Genomic DNA, 20251 nt, shown 5'->3' with positions numbered 1-20251 from the left:
TTTTTATAATTAATCAAATAATTAAATTAATTTAATAGTATTTAATTCTAATTGATTGTTAATGAATTTTTAATTCATAGTTAATTAGTAATTAATTGGTACTGATAGGTAACTAATTGTAATAATTAATGTTAATTAATCATTTTAATTGATTAATTAATATATTATATTAAATTGGTAATTATTTCATTATTATAAGTAACCCTGGGCGAAGCACTACGCTACGCTCGCGGAGTTTGCGAGGTTTGCGCAACTTCGCACTACGCGAGCTGCACGTAGCACAGTGCGAACACGCGTAGTGCAGCGTAGCGTAGTGCAGCGCTCATTTTTTGCTTGTTCGCGGTCCTGAACATCATGTTCGCGCCCTCGAGCAAGCAAAATGACATCCCGGCGAGATTCTCAACGCGGGGAGGTAAGGTTTCTCATTGTGAGTGGTTGCGCATGCTCCGACTGCTCTTAATGAGAAACTACCAGTTCGGGTTGAGAAAGCTGCCGCTCGAGTAATAATCTACTCGAGCAGCAGAAAACTACAGCTCGCACTGTGCAAGATACCATTTTCAATGATTGCACAGTGCCGGATGCTTGTCCGCACTGTGCAATCATTGAAAACGCATCTTGCACAGTGCGAACATGCTACTACGCAGCTCGCGTAGTGCTACGTGAAGTTCCCGTAGTGCGAAGTGCACTTCGCGTAGCTTCACTTAGCGCTACTTCGCGAACTACGCCCACCCTTAATTATAAGTTAATTTAAGTATTTTTAAGTATATTTTAGTAATTAATTTTTAATATTAATTTAATGTAATATTGTTTTTAATAATGTCGATATTTTTATAAACTATATTTTAGTAAACAATGTTTTATACTCGATATTTTTGTACTTACCTGTTTGTAGATACAAAGTCGATATTCTGTCTGTCGATATTTTTTACACGATATTTGAGGTAGTCGATATTCTGTCACTCGATATTATGTCAGTTATCCATAAGGAGCTCCTACTGGCAGTGATTAGCTTAAAACCCCCCTTGGAACCCAAGTTGGACACACTGATGATTGATTTTGGGTTTCTTAGGGAAGACCACAAAAAACTGAAAGAGAGGGTAACCACTAAGGAATCAATATTGGCATCTCTGTGCCCCCTGGTAGCCACAGTGCGAACACAGCTTGAGGCCCTGCAGCAAGAAGTCAGTATATTAAACTCTAGGGTGGATGACGCCAAGACCGCTCTTGAAGGAATAGCATTCAGGGTGTGGGGCTACCGGAAAGAGGGGAGTGCTCCAGCAAGGATCTGTATTTAGAGAACTGGCTGACTAAAGCAGGTACTGGGATGCAAGACATTAGCCTTCTTTTCAGTGGAGTGAGCACCCAGGCTGCCCATGCCCCCAGACCAGTGATGGCTAAGACCTTCAGTTTTAGAGAGAGGGACAAAATATTGCAAATAGCCAAAACCTAGGGCCCGTAGTCGGTAAAAACCGCAAAGTTACAATCTTTCCTAATTACACAGCAGATGTGTAATGGCAAGTAGCTATTGAATGAGTCGAGGTGTTAGCTTCAACAGAGAAAAATAGAATGATGGAGACTGATGCAGGAGACTCTGAATTAGATGCCTTGGACTTGCAGGATTGTGTTGATACAGAGGAGATCCTGAGGAAGGGCCACACATCACTCCAACGATTGCACATATCTTGATGTGCCCATAATGTATACATTATCGTTATGGTTTGATTTACTTTGCAGATACCTTGTTTACACAACACTTACCTGGAAGAGGAAAATGTCAGATGATAGCTTGCCTGGGCGGGGAGGTGTATATGTTGAGATGCTGGTGGGTGGGAAAATTTGGATATGTACCTGATCGTCTGTCTGGAGCCCTCCACAATTCAAACTGAGTATTATTTGTTTGCCAAATGATTGTGGACAGGAGTTGGACGTGGTTGATTGGTGACATAGTCTGGGATGTGGGATTGTTCAGTTTATTTGTTCTCTGTTTACAGTACATGCACAGGTACCCTCTCCACAAAGTGTTTTTTTATGTTGCACCAACTACACCCTAGTTCCTCCTCCTTAGGGGATCTTCAACCCTTGAGGTGATACCCTTAGGGGGTAAAACATCTGCAATAATAATATGGCTACACACGAGTATCAACTCTTGGCGTGGAACGTGAGGGACATGGGCACACATGTAAAATGGTGCAGGATCGACATGTATTTGCAGCATGGACACAGACAATTTGCATGCCTCCAGAAGACACATTTAACTGCAAGGGAGTTACACAAAGTACACAAGAGATGGCAGGGAGCTATATATGATATCACACTCTCTGCATACTCCAGGGGTGTCCTGATAAGGGTGGTTCCATGAAACCAATATACCGTGGAATAGTCACAGATAGACCCGGAAGACTGGTATTTGGTTTTGGAGGACAGACTCAACAGGGAGTCATTGATGTTGGTGGCATTATATGCACCGAACATGGGACAACCTATATTCCTTACTTCTTTTGCAACAGTCCTGTGCACACATATAATCAATAATACACAGCATGTTTTAGTATATAAGACCATAACAAAAAACAATCCGTTTATGATTTCTTCTGTTCCTGTAATGTGTGTTGGCACAGAGAACAGCCAGCCGACACGAATTTCGTCTGAGACAAAATAATCTCTGACTCTTCAGGAAAAACAATTTTAATTCATGTTACAAACTACATTTTTGTAAAATTGAGTATTGCAGAAAGATGCCAGATGTGCACTCCAAGGTGAGTTGCCGTACCTAGTCCCTCAGTGTCTTATAATTACACTTAGGTCAAGTGGAACACATTGTTTTCCGCTTCTGTTGTTACTTGCTTTTGTTTTCAGCTTATACATTTCGTTTTTCTTTCCCCTTCCTGTCGTATGACACTTTTCTTATCATTTTTGGAATATACACAACATCCATTGTGACTTGAGGGATGTGTCTACTGTTTATCCGCACAAGTCTTCTTTTTTCACTTCTCTGGGATACTGTTCGGTGACACCATTTCTCACAATCTTCTTTACCATTGGTTCGCTTTATGGTTTATGGTATATTCATTCAGTATACAACCACCTTGGAGTGCACATCTGGCATCTTTCTGCACCACTCAATTTTACAAATATTTAGTTCGTAACATGAATTAAAATAGTTTTTCCTTTTGTCATATAGACCTGCTTCTCAGGTCAGTCAAATATGAAACTATATCTTCTAATATGCCCCTTTTGGTTTCCACCTGTACTGTGTGATGTCACATTAATTTTGATTTCAAACCTGTGTTACAACATGGTAACTCTTGTATTAGTTCTGAGTGAGTTCCTTTGTATTGTTTCCAGCCATGAAGAGTCAGAGATTATTTTGTATTAGACGAAACACGTGTCGGCTGGCTGTTCTCTGTGCCAACACACATTAAAGGAACAGAAGAAATCATTAACGGATTTTTTTTTTTTGGTCTCATATACTAACACATGCTGTGTATTATTGATTATATGTGTGCACAGGACTGTTGCAATTGCTATTTGTGGTTGTTTTACAACCACTAAGTAAGGGGTTAATAGGGTCACCCCTTTCCTGTCAGCACCATCAAGATTAAGAACTGTGTCAGACTGACTACCGCAAACATTGCAGAGCACCATCACTTCCTCTATACTAAAACCGTAGCTCCTCGAACCATATATTCCTTACTTCTTTTACACCAGCAGTCTTCCAGTCAGCAGTGTCACAAATGGTATGGTGTGGAGATTTTAGCTGTGAACTGGATTTGCGTTGGGATAGTTCGTCGTCAACAATCATAGTGGCACAGGCTCATAGTAACACTAAACATCTGCCACAGTGGGCACACAATCTACGGGTGGTGGATTTCTGGTGAACCCAGCATCCGCATGAGATAGAGTTCTCTCTTTACTCAGCATTACTTACATTATTTACCAGAATTGGTGTTGCCTACTGTAGTGTGACTTTGTTGCATATGTTTCTATGTACTGAATATTTGGGGCATACATTATCAGATCATAATCTTTTGTTGCTTACTCTAACATGGGGCAACCATGCCTTAAAATACCTATGTCACAATAACAACCTGTGGCACTGTCTAATGGCCTATTTGGTGCTCAAATAAGAGACACTATTGAACATGTAGTGTCCAATAGTGTCTCTTAGTCAATTTTGAGGGGGGATGTGTGTGAAAATGTTGTATGGAATGAAGAAAATTCTATGGGAAGAGTTATTGGGATTGGAAAACAACCAGATAAAGACTATGGAGGACACCTGGGCTGCAAACCAGGAACCCCAACGTACATTAGCAGAGCTTCTTACTAAATATAGGGATATCCTTACCTGCTTATCAACGATGGAATATAATGAGTATTGGCAATGTCGGCATGACCAGAGGGATAAAGTGAGAAGGTTATTGGCTTGGTTACTAAAAGCTGACTCCCCGCAACTCACTATGGGGGCTATTCGTAATGCTAATGGTCAGGTGGTTAGATCTCAGTCAGAAATTAATAGAGTGTTTGAGGATTACTATAGGGGCCTACATAAGGATGATGTGGCAGTGGAATCAATGACTGCCCTGGGTTCTCTAAGCATTAGTGAGCTCTCCACTCTCAATCCACTACAAACACATCAGCTAGATGCTCTCTTTACCTTAGAGGAAATTCAGCAGATTGCATGGGTCAAGACCCCGGGCACCAATGGGCTCTTGATTGAGTTTTCTGCTGCCTACCATGCTCAGCTGGCTCTTCAATTATTGAAACTATATGAGCAGGCAAATCATTGGGGCATTCTGTCCAATTCTATGAGAGAAGCACGAATAGTAGTACTCCTTAAACCGGGGTGGGACCCACTTGTAACATTCTACCAACCCTCTTGTTATTAAACCTCGACTACACAATCTTAGGGAAGACATTGGCTAACAGGGTAACTCCTCTGTTGTCGACAGAAGAGCACCCAGACCAAAATGGTTTTATCCTGCGCAGGAATTCCTTTCTGAATCTTTGAAAATTGTTCTGAGTCATGAATTGGGCGCATAGGACAGGAACTCAATGCTTGGTAGCCTGCTTAGAAATCAAAATGGCTTTCTATACTCTGGGGTGGGCATATCTAAAAGAAGTGTTGGGTAAACCGGGCTTAGGGCCAGAGTTCCAAAGATGGGTAGCATTACTTTGAAATCACCTGCTGGCAAGGGTCGCACAGGCGAGATAATTTCAGAACAGATGTCAATAGAAAGGTGCAACAGGCACGGTTGCCCCATCTCTCCATTGTTGTTCTCACGGGCAATGGAACCACTTGCCTGTTTACTACTCACATTTGTCCCACAGTAGGAGTCCACATAGACCAACAACCTCATAATGTGGCCTTGTATGTGGACGATGCACTTATATATCTTACAGCAGACCCTGGAATGCTACCAGCCATGATGTGCATGCTTGATGAGTTTGGTCAGGTGTCTGAAATGCAGAATTGGGTCAAGTAGTGTCTGTTCTCCAAACCACAGCAACAGGAGCTTCCTGAGGTGCAGTTGCAGTGGAAATGGGATACCATTAAATGTCTCAGCATGCAAATTCATCACACGAAGAGTGATCTCCTTGATGGTAAGATGGGTTATGCACTAACTTTGATTAGACAATCTTTTCCTTTTTGGCTTCAGTTGCCCTTATCTCCACTGTAGGATCTCAATTGCAAAAATGTTAGCCCTTCGCAGACTCCTTTATTATTTTGTGGTGTTACTGATTTTACTTAAGAAGTAATTTTTCACTGACCTACAACAGCTGCTCATGTTGCTTATACGGAGTGATGGGAGATATGGGGTGGCAATTCATATAATGTATGCCACACTGCAGGAGGGAGGGCTGGGAACCCCTAATTATGAGCTGCATTGTGCCGTGGCACAACTACAGTGGCCAATACGCTGGATTAGAGGGCAACCGAGCCCAGACATAACTCAGTCAACACTGAGCTGTGAGTCAGTCAGCTCTTATACTTGTTCCTTAGTATTCCTCCCTTGAGAGACATAAATGATGTGCTACATGGAGGTAGAAATACAATACAGTATAGCCAAATCTACCACTGTGGACTGCATCACAAGGTAGACAGCTTGTCGAGTAGTCCCTATAAAACTGTAAAGGGCCTGCACGTTTAGACAACATACACTGCAGGATTGATGTCGGAACTAATTCTAGACATCCCCACCGGGTATGTTAGCCTGTATACCAGCTAGCTCACAGTGCCACCATAAGCCCCTCTAACCAAGGAGAGAATAGTTCTTGGCAACTATCGAACATGACAACTCTGTCCAATCAGTGATCGTGGAAATAGTACATAACTTTTCACTCAGTCACTCGTGCTCACTTCGTCTCAGAGAAATACACAGAATAAACAGTGTGGACGGTTTCCAGTAAGCATTTATTGAACCAGCGTCATTCTAATGTAAAATAGGTGTGCTGAAACAACCATAAGACAGAAACAGATATAAATGATTGTAAGCACCAATAGAGTAAAAGGATGGTAGATTCCTACCATAGTGCTAAAACAATGAGTGCAGGCAAGTATAAAAAATACATGACAGTAATAATGCGTACTCCTACGATGCAACCCTAACTAGATGCGCCTAAGTGTACCTTGCATGTATGTAGGTGTAGAGCCAAGAATACCCCTAGGATAAAGCCAACACCATTAACTGAATTGAGAGACTGTGGGACCCTGTCTTGGTCTCGAGATGGACACCCCGCGAGGGATGTCAGACCACTACGAGCTGGAGTGTCTGCGTTCAGGAACCTCAGCATCTTGCGTCAGTGTGTCAGCATGGAAGTCCTTTTTTCCCTTCTACCTGCCTTAGCAAAGACATGGTGTTTATATACCCAAAGTGGTACCCTTAGGAGACCTACCTTGCTGTGTCATGTTGGACTAGGATGACGGAAGGAATTACTATTATACATAGTTATTATGTAGGAGAGGGTAGTCCTGGTAGATTCCAAGAATCCTCATGCATAATGAATGAGGCTAGTTTTCCAAGAAAACCCCACGTCATTTAGGCATTACCGTAACTAGGTAAAAAGTCAGTACCAAGAACTGTTATGTAGTGTAATGGCAAGGGAAATATAGGTGAAAGGGTTAATTACTACCTGAGCCTATATTGGGGTATCTGTATGAAACATAACAAGCTGATACAATTATATCTTACAGATGTCTGGACATCTGCTGAGATCTTGGTGTGGGTAGACTTAGGCCCCCATTAGGATAGCAGTGGACAATCACCCCGACCACCATGGAGGCGGGAAACAACCGCCCGCCCGGACCGCGGATAAACCGTTGTCTAAATTAGGATCAACCGCCACAAAAGACCGACCGCGGCGGTAGTGGGCCTACCAAAACCGCCCGACACGGGCGGTGACGACAAAAAAATGACCACGGCGGTCGTAAAAGTAGTGGAAAAGCAACAACCTGCCGCAGGGATAGTGGATACACCGCACGGGATATTAGGATATCCCTGAGGGTGCAGCGGTCGGAACCGCTGGTTCCGACCGCCGCAGTTGCACATAGGAGTGAATGGGAGAGATAGCGGAATAGCTGCAGAATAGCCACCGCAGTGGAAGGTACATAAAAAAAATGGCGGACGATGCAAAAACACTACAGTGATGTCAAACATTGCACAAATCAAAGTAGCCATGCCCCCCAAATATATTATAAAAATACAAATGAAATAAATAAATACAAAACCAAAAATAAAAGAACAGGACAACTCCCACAACACACCTGACAGCCAAATTCCACTTGGACACACCCACATAGCTGAGTATAAAACCAGCCCCTTCACTGACCACAATCATTTGCAACACTCCAGGAGAGAAGGCCGTACTCCAGATCTGACAGGAGAGGCAAAAGAGCACTGCACACACACACAACAACCTCCATCATCACTACCGCCATCACACCAGCACAAACAATCCCCAGCACACAACACACCTCACACACCAACACCACACCCACCACCCACACACCTGCACTCACAAACACTTCAACCACCACACACCATGACCTCACAGAAGATGCCAAAATTCACAGAAGGTGAGTTGACAGTCATGGTCAATGAGATTTTCATAGTAGAGCCACAACTGTGTGGTAGTCTGGTTCAACAGACCCCATTAGCCACAAGGACACAAATGTGGGAAAGGATAGAGCAAAGGGTCAATGCAGTAGGGACCACCCCATCATCCAAGAAGGAGATCATGAAGCGGTGGCATGATCTCAAGAGGGTTGTCAAGGAGAAGAGGAGCAAGAACTGGGAGCTGGCAAACGTGACTGGCAGTGGCCCTCCCATCCCACTGAAAACATTCACATCATGGGAAGAGAAGGTGCTTGCCATACTGCATCCTGAGAGTCTCACAGGAGTACCAGGGGAACGGACAAATGCCAAACAACACACTAAGGGGCAGATTTATGTTAACTGGCGCATCCCCAGGGATACGCCAGTTAACGTGCGCCACAGTGCGCCACAGCTCCGCCACCCATGGTGCACAGCATTTATAATGCGGCGCACCATGGTGCAAAAACGGCACAGATGCGTGACGCATCTGTGCCGGAAATGTGGCGCATTGCTGGAGTTGCGTCGCAAGCGCGATGCAGCTCCAGCAAGGCTCGGGGGTACACCATCTGCACAATGCTGTGTCAAGACCTACGCCTGCTTCAAGCAGGCGCAGGGTTTTGACGCAGCATTGCCCTGAAAGTGACTGAGTGAAATCTCAAAGATTTCACTCAGCCACTTTCAGGAGGCGTTCCTGCGCAGGAACGCCCCCCGTGCGCAGGAACGCCTCCTTATGGCGCAGTGCTTTACAATGTGACGCATCTCCTAGATGCGTCCCGTTGTAAATAGGGCGCATTGTTTGTGCCGCAGTTGCATCAAAAAAAGTGACGCAATTGCGGCGCAAAGAGGCGCAACGGCCTCATAAATCTGCCCCTTGGTACTTCCTTTCACAACCCAAACACCATTTCACTGTTCACCCTCACCTAACAGGTAGCCAGCCATCTTCACTGTGAGGCTTGTTTGGGGGAGGGAGGCCTGAACTACCACTCTCAGCATGCCCTAATTCACACTCCAGCAGCATGGAGGCCTCACCCACCCTGGAGCATGTGTTAGCCATTGCACTGTCCACCCTCAGATAATAGGTAGGTAGCCATCTTGTGTTGGAGGACTGTTTGGGGGTGGGAGGCCTGTATCACTACTCTCAGCATGCCCCCTGTCCCACACTCCAGCAGCATGGAGGCCTCGCCCACCCAGGAGCATGTGTCAGCAATTGCACTGTCCACCCTCATCTAACAGGTAGGTAGACATCTTGCTTGTGATGTTTGTCCAACTTGCCTGGGAGGCCTGTTTGGGGGAGGCAGGCCTGTATCATTACTCCCCGCATGCCCCCTGTCCCACACTCCAGCAGCATGGAAGCCTCACCCACCCAGGAGCATGTGTCAGCCATTGCACTGTCCACCCTCATCTAACAGGTAGGTAGCCATCTTGCTTGTGATGTTTGTCCAGCTTGCTTGGGAGGCCTGTTTGGGGGAGGGAGGCCTGTATCACTTCTCTCAGCATGCCCCCTGTCCCACACGCCAGCAGCATGGAGGCTTCACCCACCCAGGAGCATGTGTCAGCCATTACATTGTTCTCCCTCAGCTAACAGGTAGGTAGCCATCTTGTATTGGAGGACTGTTGGGGTGGGAGGCCTGTATCACTACTACCAGCATGCCCCCTGTCCCACACTCCAGCAGCATGGAGGCCTCACCCACCCAGGAGCATGTTTCAGCCATTTCACTGTTCTCCCTCAGCTAACTGGTAGGTAGCCATCTTGCTTGTGATGTTTGTCCAACTTGCTTGGGAGGCCTGTTTGGGGAGGGAGGCCTGTATCACTGCTCCCAGCATGCCCCCTGTCCCACACTCCAGCAGCATGGAGGCCTCACCCACCCAGGAGCATGTGTCAGCTATTTCACTGTTCTCCCTCAGCTAACAGGTAGATAGTCATCTTGTATTGGAGGACTGTTTGGGGGTGGGAGGCCTGCATCACTACTCCCAGCATGCCCCTGTCCTACATAAATCAAATCAAATCAAAAAGAAGCTTTATTCGGTTTCAGTTTTGAGAATCCATAAAAGCACATAAAAATATAAAACAGATATTACATAGCTTTCATTATTACATTAAATAAGACCCCTTTCATAAATACAGAAATAAACATACCGAATTGCCACTAAAATCCAATGTAAAAGTAAATCAATTCATTGACAATCTAAAACGCAGTAGGCTCTTTAAAAAAGTTGTCAGACTATACGGAGTAAAATCGTACTCCAACATTTGTAGTCTGAGTAGGGCAGGTCTACATTGTCTCAGTCCCCATTTTTTAAATAAACTGAGAATATACCTTCGGCTGATTGTGGTGTAACATTTACAAAATAGGATGCAGTGTAACATGGATTGGTGAGATACATCATCACAAGGACAGGGGGTCAGGGATCTTGACCAGGAGTTAACCTCAGGAAAAGTGGTTAATCTAAAGAAGCTGCCCCCCCCCCCCCCCCCCTAAATCGAGTTAGGAGCATACAGGAATAACTACTCTGGGTGATTGTCAAGTATCTCTGGAGACCTTGGCCATCTAACATCAGATGATTTTGCATGACAGACACTTTCTTACTCTCCAGCTGCCACCTAGTCTCTTCCAGGTAAATAAGACAGATTTCCTCAGGTTTCTTCCTAGAAATGTCTATCATACTAGACGGGTTGTCAAAATATTCCTGATGGCCAATGGCTATTAGGAAAGGTCTCACATACCTGAACCACTCTATTCTCATACTGCCCTGAAGGTTCATGCAATCCTGGATAATATCCCTATTTAGCCCTGTCTCTTGGGAAACCCACACCCTATGCCACAACAGGATTGGGCTCGTCTTAATGAGGTCTGACACATAGACTAGGCCCAACTCTCTGTGTGAGACATATGTGGAGTTTGATTTAGGAGATAACGAAGAAAGGCGTTTTCACAAGCCTGAATCTTAACGGTGTCAGTAATGCCCCATATGCCTGCTCCATAAATTACAGTGGACACGCACTTTGCCTTGTAGATTTCAATCAGGATTTTTACTGGTCTTCCCCCTAACTTAGTAGCGAAATTGCGTATAGCGCCTATTGCACGCGAGAAAGCCAATGTCCTAGCATTTGCTGCTGCCACCCAGGAACCATTATTTGCAAAGTTTATGCCCAGGTAAGTGAAAGTTTTAGTTTCTTCTACCTTAGCATCGGCCAAATAAATATTGCATGCCCCCTGGCCCACACTCCAGCTGCATGGAGCCCTCACCCACCCAGGAGCATGTGTCAGCCATTGCACTGTTCTCCTTCAGCTAACAGGTAGGTAGCCATCTTCACTCTTCTTGATGTGTGTGTGTGGGGCCTGCATCCCTACACACAGCAACAATTGCATGCAATGCATTGACACATGACATGTATGAGTAAATGATGTTGCTCTGCACCATGAAATTACACAGTGCTGCAATGAATAATACTAGTGTTGACTTCACAATTGTGTAGTGTACAGACAGTTGATGACATGCAGATGACACAATACTTGCACAGTGCCCAACACTGACCATTACCCATCTAATCCACAGGTGATGAAGAGCTCACTGCTGAGGACTACAACAACGACCAGCAGAGCCAGTCTCCACCCCTGGTACATGGACTCTCGGACCAGCCACACCAACAACTGTGGAGGGCAGAGAGAGTGTGCGTGTACCCAGAGTGACGAGCAAAGAGGTCCGTGGCAGCAGGGTAGGTGGGAGGGCCAGGGTCACTACCAGACCTCAGGAGGAGTGGACACCATCCCTGGATCACTTCACCAGAGTGGTGGAGGCATGCGAACAGGTCCAGGGACAAAGTGGCCGGTCTGAGGAACTATTATGGGAGCTCATCCTGTTGATGAGGTCCATCGACAACCGCCTAGGCCAGATGGTGGACCTCTTGGGCCAGCAAGTGGCGTTACTGAGGGACAGGCCAATGTCCCAAACAACACTTCTGCCCCCCTCTGTTGTGCCACAGGATGACAGTGCATCATCCTCCCCTGCGGCCACAGAGAGCGGTGAGTCCTCAGATGCCGCTGGCCAAGCAGCACCCTCCCCCCAAGAGATCAAGGGGGCATTCAAAGAAGACCCTGGGAGTCTCTGGAGGCAAAGCACTAGCCACACGCCAGTCAAGGAGCCAGCCCTAAGGGCAACCCTCTTCCCCACTCCACTGACTCTTTGAACTGTCCTTTCCCGCAGTGCCTTGTGAATGGCACATGTCTGTTGGACTGGGTCACCTCATCCATGTGGTCTCTACTCCTGCATCTCATCTACCATGACTGTCAACTCACTGCTCCATCACCACCTACATGTGAAAATGTATGCACCCCTCACACTACAATTTGTGCAGTCTTGTCTTTAGTGCTATTTTGACTGTCTCCAAAATGTCCATGATGTATACAAAAGATGTACATTATGTAGGCCAGGATGACTCCGTAGCACCTAGGGAGACACAACAGAACAACTGTCACTGGTGTCAGTGTGCTATCACAGACATAACACAACACCAAACATCAGCATGACTGTACAGGCAGACAACACAATGTGCAGAAAGTGTCAACAAACAGAGTCCTGCATATGGTCACATGTGAAATGTCACTGACACATTTTCGCATACAGGTCACTCCACATGTGCTTGTCTGTTACATACGCACATAGCCCTTCACAACAACATCAACTACACCAGACAATGTACAAGTCATACCTCGTGACCCACCTTCAAGTGAAGTAGCAGTCGATGAGCTGTTGGCGCAGGTCAACTCCTTCCTCCTCTCCACTGTCCTCATCACTTGACTCAGGTCCTTGAGCAGGCAGTGGCCTTGGTTCCTCACCATCGTCCGTGAGCAGGGGATCTCCTTGTGGATGGCCAGGTTGTGCAGCATACAGCATGCCACAACGATCTTGCAGACCTTCCCAGACGAGTATGCCAGTGCACCTCCTCTCCTGTCAAGGCAGCGGAATCTTGACTTCAGCACGCCAAAAGTCTGCTCGATTACACGTCAGGTCCTGCCATGGGCCTCATTGTACCGGACATCACCCGGGGTCCTGGGATTCCTTAGAGGGCTCAACAGCCATGGCCTACTGGGATATGCCGAGTCACCTGTGAATCACAAACACCCATTGCAATGTTGCACAGCCAGAGTGCAGCAGGTAACACACAGCACACCATATCAGTAGGCATAATCACCCACAATCCAAGCACACTCGGGATGCAGATTTTCCATCATCCGGGGCACCATGCTGTTCCTCATGATGTACGAATCATGTGCGGAGCCAGGAAATCTTGCACACTCATGGGAAATGGTCATGTCCACAAGGCACACCAATTGCACATTGATAGAATGATAATGTTTACGATTTCTAAAAATGGGCTCAGTTGCCTGTGGTGGTAACAGACCTACATGGGTGCAATCGATGGCACCAACAACATGGGGGATGCGCCCAAGGGAATCGAAGTCACCCTTCACACCAGCCAATTTTGCTCCCCTAGGGAAATGAATGTAGCGATTCTTATGGTGAGCAGCCAAAATATCGAAATTAAAATATTGATATACAACAATATCAATGTTTTAATTTCGATGGCACAGAATATCGATGTGCAATAATATCGATGGACAGAATATCGACTTTAAGGTAAGTAATATCGAAGTTAGTAATATCGATATCAAATATATCGATGTTACTAATATTGAAATTTTGTCTAGTGTTTTGTATTTTAATATGTTTTTTATATGTTTGTTAAACATGTTTTTAATGTTTGTTTAGAAATTATTAATTTTGTTTATATTTTGCGTTTTAGTATCAGAGCTGGTTGTGGGTTTATAGGGGAATAGGGTAGGAAGTAATTTAATTATAATTAATTAATTATTTTAAAACAAATATTATTGATTAATATTTAATTGGTAATTAATAATTAATTGTTAATTAATTAATATAAATTAGTTAATTAGAGTTAATGTATTAATATTTTTTATTTTTTGTTATTGTTAACCAATAAATAATTGGTAATTAATTATTATTAAGTGATCAAATGATAATTACATTTTTGATGTGATTTATCTATGTATAGTATTATTGAATAATAATTAATTGTTAATTAATATTAATTATTCTTTTACAATAATTAGAGTTAATGTATTAGTATTTTTTATTTTTTGTTATTGTTAATCAATAATTAATTGGTAATTAATTATTGTTAAGTGATTAAATGATAATTAAATTTTTGATGTGATTTATTTATGTGTAGTGGTTGTGTGTTTATAGGGGAATAGGGTGTGAAATAATTAAATTAAATTAATTAAAGATATTGTATTTATTTATTGGTATTCATGATTATTAATTGTTAATTAATTAATTGGTAATTAGAATTTTTTTAATTATTTTATAATATCAACTATAAATAATGTAATAATAAATATTGTTTATTCTTATTGTAAATTTCTTGTGAATTAATTATTAATTAATCATTAATTATTAATTGGTAAACAATATTTTTTAATTAGTTAATTTATAATTACATCAATTTAATATTATTAAGTGTTATTAATTGATTAATGTATATTTATATTTAAATTAATTGTGTTTGTTTGTATGTGTAGTGTCTTGTGTGTTAAAGGGGGAGTAGTGTGGGAAGTAATATTTTGTTATTTAAGTAAATAATATTTATAAATATTTGGTAATTAGTAATATGTTTTTGTAAATAAAGTATTAACATTTTTTTTAATATGTAATTGATAAGTATGTTAATATAATGCCTACGCAATTTTTACCCCCACGCTATCCAACGCTTTCCCTACTGTTGCACACTCTGGAGTGGGAATTGTAATTGTTACCCCTACGCTATCCAGCGCTTTCCCTACTGTTGCACCCTCTGGAGTGGGAATGGTAATTTTTACCCCTACGCTATCCAACGCTTTCCCTACTGTTGCACCCACTGGAGTGGGAATAGTAATTTTTACTTCTACGCTATCCAACGCTTTCCCTACTGATGCAATATGTGGAGTGAGTATATATATTAATTTATATGTAGAATTTTTTATTTATTATAAATGTATATGTATTAGTATTTTTTTAAATATGTTTTAATGTTTATATCTATAATTTTTTATTATATGTTTTTTAAAATTATTTTTACATTATTATTAATACATTTAAAAAAACAATATTTTTTACTTCGATATTTTTGTACTACAATAGTTTTTTTTCCGATATTTTTGTACTTACCTTTCTGTAGATAGAACTTCGATATTTTTGATGTCGATATTTTTGTGTCAACATTTTTGTATGTCTATATTCTGTCTTTCGATATTATGTCATATATTCGATTCTTATATTGCATCATGGCTGCAAGAACATCCCTCAGCACCTGGATGAACATGGGCTGCAACATCCCTTCAGCGCTGGCCATGCTCTCCTGGAAGGAACCAGTTGCAAAAAAGTGGAGGGCTGCCATCAGCTTGTATGTGGGTGGGAATGCTGTTGGATAGTGGCGGAGAGGCTGCAGGTGGGGCTCCAAAAGATCACACATGGTCTTCAGTGTTGATCTGTCAAGGCGGAATTTCCAAATGATTGCAACATTCTCCATGTCCTCCAGCACTGTCAGGTGACGTAGGAGATTTGGCCTCCTCCTAGTTGAGATGTAAATGTTTAAATGTCAGTGACAACCATAATGAGATGGCCACAGCACTCGCCATCAACGATGTCATGGCAAAACAAAGACTGCCCTGAGAGATGCATGGCACACCAGGTTACATGGGTCGCAATTTGAGACACACAGAAGGCACACCTTTCCACTAACAATACACAAGTGCCGCTAACAACACATAGGTCAATGTGAATGCACACATACTGAACCACACATTTCACATGTGCACGCCTGGTGCTGAACCATCCGCCAATGTGTCTAAAATGACCATGACTGCATCATATCCATCTGCTGTACCTGTCACACCTCAATGCATCAAGAAAACTCTGCACACATCCACAACACAATGATTACAGTAGACTGAAAAATGTCAGTAGTGTGCATGAGCTGATGTGAAAGCACCAGTCTGGTACGATACCATACAGTGAGACAAGCCTTGACAAGCTCAGCACTGACCCACAACACATTGATTTCTTCAACATCATTGACACCAGCTTAAGAGTGTCAAGCATCATCAACCATCAAATGCATAAGTGAGATGGCAGGGATCACAGACCAAAGTGTGTCACACAGAACGTGCGTCCACATGTGGATTATATGGAAGAAAGGCATTGTGTGTACAAGGATGTGCCCTTCCCCCGGGGAAAACATGGCGGCCGCCGGTTAGGGCAGGTCGCGTCTCTGTAGTGGAGTTCCAGTCAGCCCTGTGGAAACGCAGTGAGTTCGGCATGTTCGGCATGTAATTCAGCGTGTATTTTGCGTAATCAGCGCAACTGGATTCTTCCCCCGAAAGGACGGAATTTGATTACTTCGTCTCCTCACCGATGCTAACGTCTCTTTATCGGTAATTTCCTGGTTGCCGACGCCCGCATCTTCGCTTGCACCCGAGACGCCTACGCGATAGGAACCGAGGCTGGAGCAGAGCAGCGCAGCGGAGCAGCTGGGGAGCTCCGTGTGAGGTCTTCCACTCTACCTGTCGACACCTGACTGCCGGGGGTTACTGGGGCTTACCCGCTGCCTCCTCTCCTACATTTCCGCAGGCTGCATGCTGATAGTGTTCGGCTTCTGACACCCGAAGCAGCCTGAGACAGGAGCTAAGGCAGGCTCCACCCTGAATGAAGCCAGTGAGCAGCACGATTGTTACACGAAACGGTTACAGACTCATGAGGCACAGGGGGTTTACTGTAACTCATCTGGCTTCCTGACTTTTTTACTTCACTTTACTTTACTTCACGGAAAAAAAAGGAATAAAAAGGAATAAATAATAAAGGAAGGAAAAAGGAAAAAAAAAGGGGGATAACACAACAGAGTAGATAGTGGCAGTATCTGCTTTACCTCAATCCAAAAAAAAAAAAAAAAAAGTCTAGTTTGCTGGAGTGTGGATGTGTGGAGGCAAGATTCTGCCTTTTGCCACACTTTCCCGGTGGGCAGAGGCAGCCGTGGAGCTGCGGAGGAGCCGCAGAGCGGCTGCTAGAGGTGATCTCAGCAGCCTTACCTCATTATTAAAGTGCCCTAGCTCAAATAAAGGAGCTCAATCAGACACTTTCAGCCTGGGCAAAACCCAGGGGATTAATCGCAATAAACCAAAGACAAAGACAAAGACAAAGACATGGGTTGAATCAGAGGAGGAAGGTGTTGGGAAATTCTTCGTCCAGGCACTGCCATCTAGTAAGGAGTTCGGGAAGGGATGTGTGGACACTATAGGGGGTAAGGTTGGTGAAGGGGATTGGTCTCTAGACAGAGGGGCTGCTAAGGATAATACCCTCATTGATACCTTTTCTAAGTTGGGTCTCAGTCCGGGTGATACTAAGAAGGGATCTAAGGAGGGAACCAAGGACGTGGCTGTAGAACCAGAATCCGGACCTAAAAAGAGCATTCAGGGTCCTCCTGTATTTGTGTTTTCCGGAATTTATACCGCAAATTCTGCCTCTGCTACTGCTACTACAGCAACTGCGGCCATTATCCCTCAGTTGGTTGGGCCAAAAGGACCTAAAGACTCAATAAGTGGAACTAAAATAAGATCTTAAAAACCTAAAGGGAGTGTAGCGAAGCTTACTCCCTCACTTAGATCTTACTTTAAAGTGTTATCTCAAGTTCTAGAAATCCCCAGTGGACCACTAGAGGACAAGAATAAGATGGGCGATACAGCCGAAACTCAAGATTCCGTCCTGGTGGAGGTGGAGGTGGTAGAAGTGGAGGAGGAAGCAGACTCTGCTGCTGTTCATAATATCCCAGTAGAAGCTGGACTTCTTGCCGCTCAGGACAAGGATAAGGACAAGGACAAGGCAGGTGAGACCTCGGAGTTGAGGGAGAAGATTTCTCTGGAGGATTTATTGCACGAAATTAAAACTGGGTTCGCTGAATCTAAGCGTAATCAGCTGGAGATTAAAGCAGCGTTTGATGCTTTGGATAAGAGAGTAGATCTTCTATCTGACAGGACAGATACTCTCGAGAGCACAGTTGTTGAATTAAAAGCTAAATTAGATTCTGCCAATGAAAAGATTTATTACCTAAGGCGAGACGGGAACGCAACAAAAGAGAGAGTGGAATCTTTGGAGAACTACTCAAGGAGAAACAACATTAGAATTCTAAAAGTTCCAGAGGGAAAAGAGGGGAGTGATATGAAAAAATTTGTAGCTTCCTTGCTTAAAGAGTCCCTAAATTTGGAGGAATCCATTGAGGAGCTAGAAAAAGACATTCAGCGAGCTCATAGAGATCCCTTCCGTTTAAAACAGGGAAGGTCTAAACCTAGGAAAATTCTAGTTAATTTTCTGACTTACTCCGTAAAAGAGAAGATTCTAAACTTAGCTCTAAAGTCTACTGCTTTAAAAGCTTTAGACTTCTCATACGTTGTCAGATCTGATTTATCTAAGTCTACTCTCGACAGACAATGGGAGTTAGGCCAGAAAATGGAGAAGTTTAGGGCTCTGGGAGCGACTGTCCAAATGAGGTTCTCCGCTTTTTTGCGGGTAATGTATAACAATAAAATGCACAACATCCATTCTCCATTGGAGGCAGACGAACTCTTGACATCCATTTATGATCATCAACAGGGTAACATCTAGTGATAGTTCTTAGGTTAATATAGACACGGCATTGAGTCACCGAGATAAAATATGTAGATAAGAATAGAGGTGAAGGGTGAAGGGTACAGGGTACAGGGGATATAAGGTCGAGAATAGGGGAAGGAAGGGGGGAAAAAAAAAAGGGAAAAAAAATCGAAGGGATGAAAAGCGGGGGAAAAAAAAAAAAAACGATAAAAATAAAGAATTAAAAAAAATATAAATAAATAAAAGAAAAAAAAGTGTTTACAAAAGAAAAAGATATATATGTATATTTGAAATTAAAAATATATATATATATTAGTTAAAAAAGGAAAATTGTATCAGAACAATACTCCCGTTATGTGTGAAGGTGTGCATCTAACACCTAAACTTACCTAAATTCCTAAACTCAAGTATCTCTATTACTTTTAGTTTACATAATTATGATGGTCTTCCCCTAGAAAGAATCAAGGCATGCCGGGCTATATTTAATCATGTAAATGACCAGGGCATACGGAACTCCACAGAGAGGCAAATCTGGCAGCAATAGCCAGATTAATTAAGGGGGGGTTTTCCAGGGTGAGGTGGGAGGGGGGAAGGGGTAAAACCATAAAACATCCTCACTGTTCAGGCACAGTCTCAAACATACTAGTTCAATCGAGTATACTTTTATGCATACTTCATTCAATTCTCACTGGGAGATACAATCCTTTAGTGAGCTGGAGTAGGGGGAGGGGTCCGGACACTGGCTGATGGTAATAAAATTTCTGTCCTGGAATGTCAATGGCCTGCGTGTTAAGAGTAGGAGATATAGAATATTGCAATATCTGAGGGACTCACCGGCGCAGGTCATAGTCATCCAGGAAACACATCTTCTCCAACATGAAGTGAAGGAAATCCTGAGTAAAATCAGATGGGTTGACAGTTATATTTGCACTAACCATAATGCGAATATTCGTGGTATATTAATCATCTTCAAAAAGCAAATCAAAGCCCAGATTCTTGCATATGAGGAAGATTTAAGTGGTAGATGGCTATACGCTAGGGTCAATTTAGATGATAGTATATACTATTTGGTAGGTTATTATGGCCCTAATCAGGATGACCCTTCATATTTGATTAAAATCCAGAACCAGTTACTATCAACACAGGGTCCGATAATTTGGATGGGAGATTTTAATCTGGTACTCAACCCAAAGCTGGATAAATCCCCTAATTCAAGGGCATTAACCTTTAAAAAATCCAAGCAGGTGTTGGAGGATGTTATGTCGACACTCGGATTGGCAGATCCATGGAGGGAGAGAGCTGGTAGGGCACTTGGGGTATCATACCACAACTATAAATATAATCACAAATCAAGGATTGATTACGCCCTCTTTAGTTACTCGCTTAGAGACCACCTTAAGGATGTAACGTATTTACCTTCACACTTATCGGACCATTCCGCCATTGTTTTTTGTTTG

The sequence above is a fragment of the Lissotriton vulgaris genome, chromosome 2_1 (assembly GCF_964263255.1).
Source record: "Lissotriton vulgaris chromosome 2_1, aLisVul1.2, whole genome shotgun sequence".
In the NCBI taxonomy this organism is placed as follows: Eukaryota; Metazoa; Chordata; class Amphibia; order Caudata; family Salamandridae; genus Lissotriton; species Lissotriton vulgaris.
Note: the sequence above shows the minus strand (reverse complement) of the source record.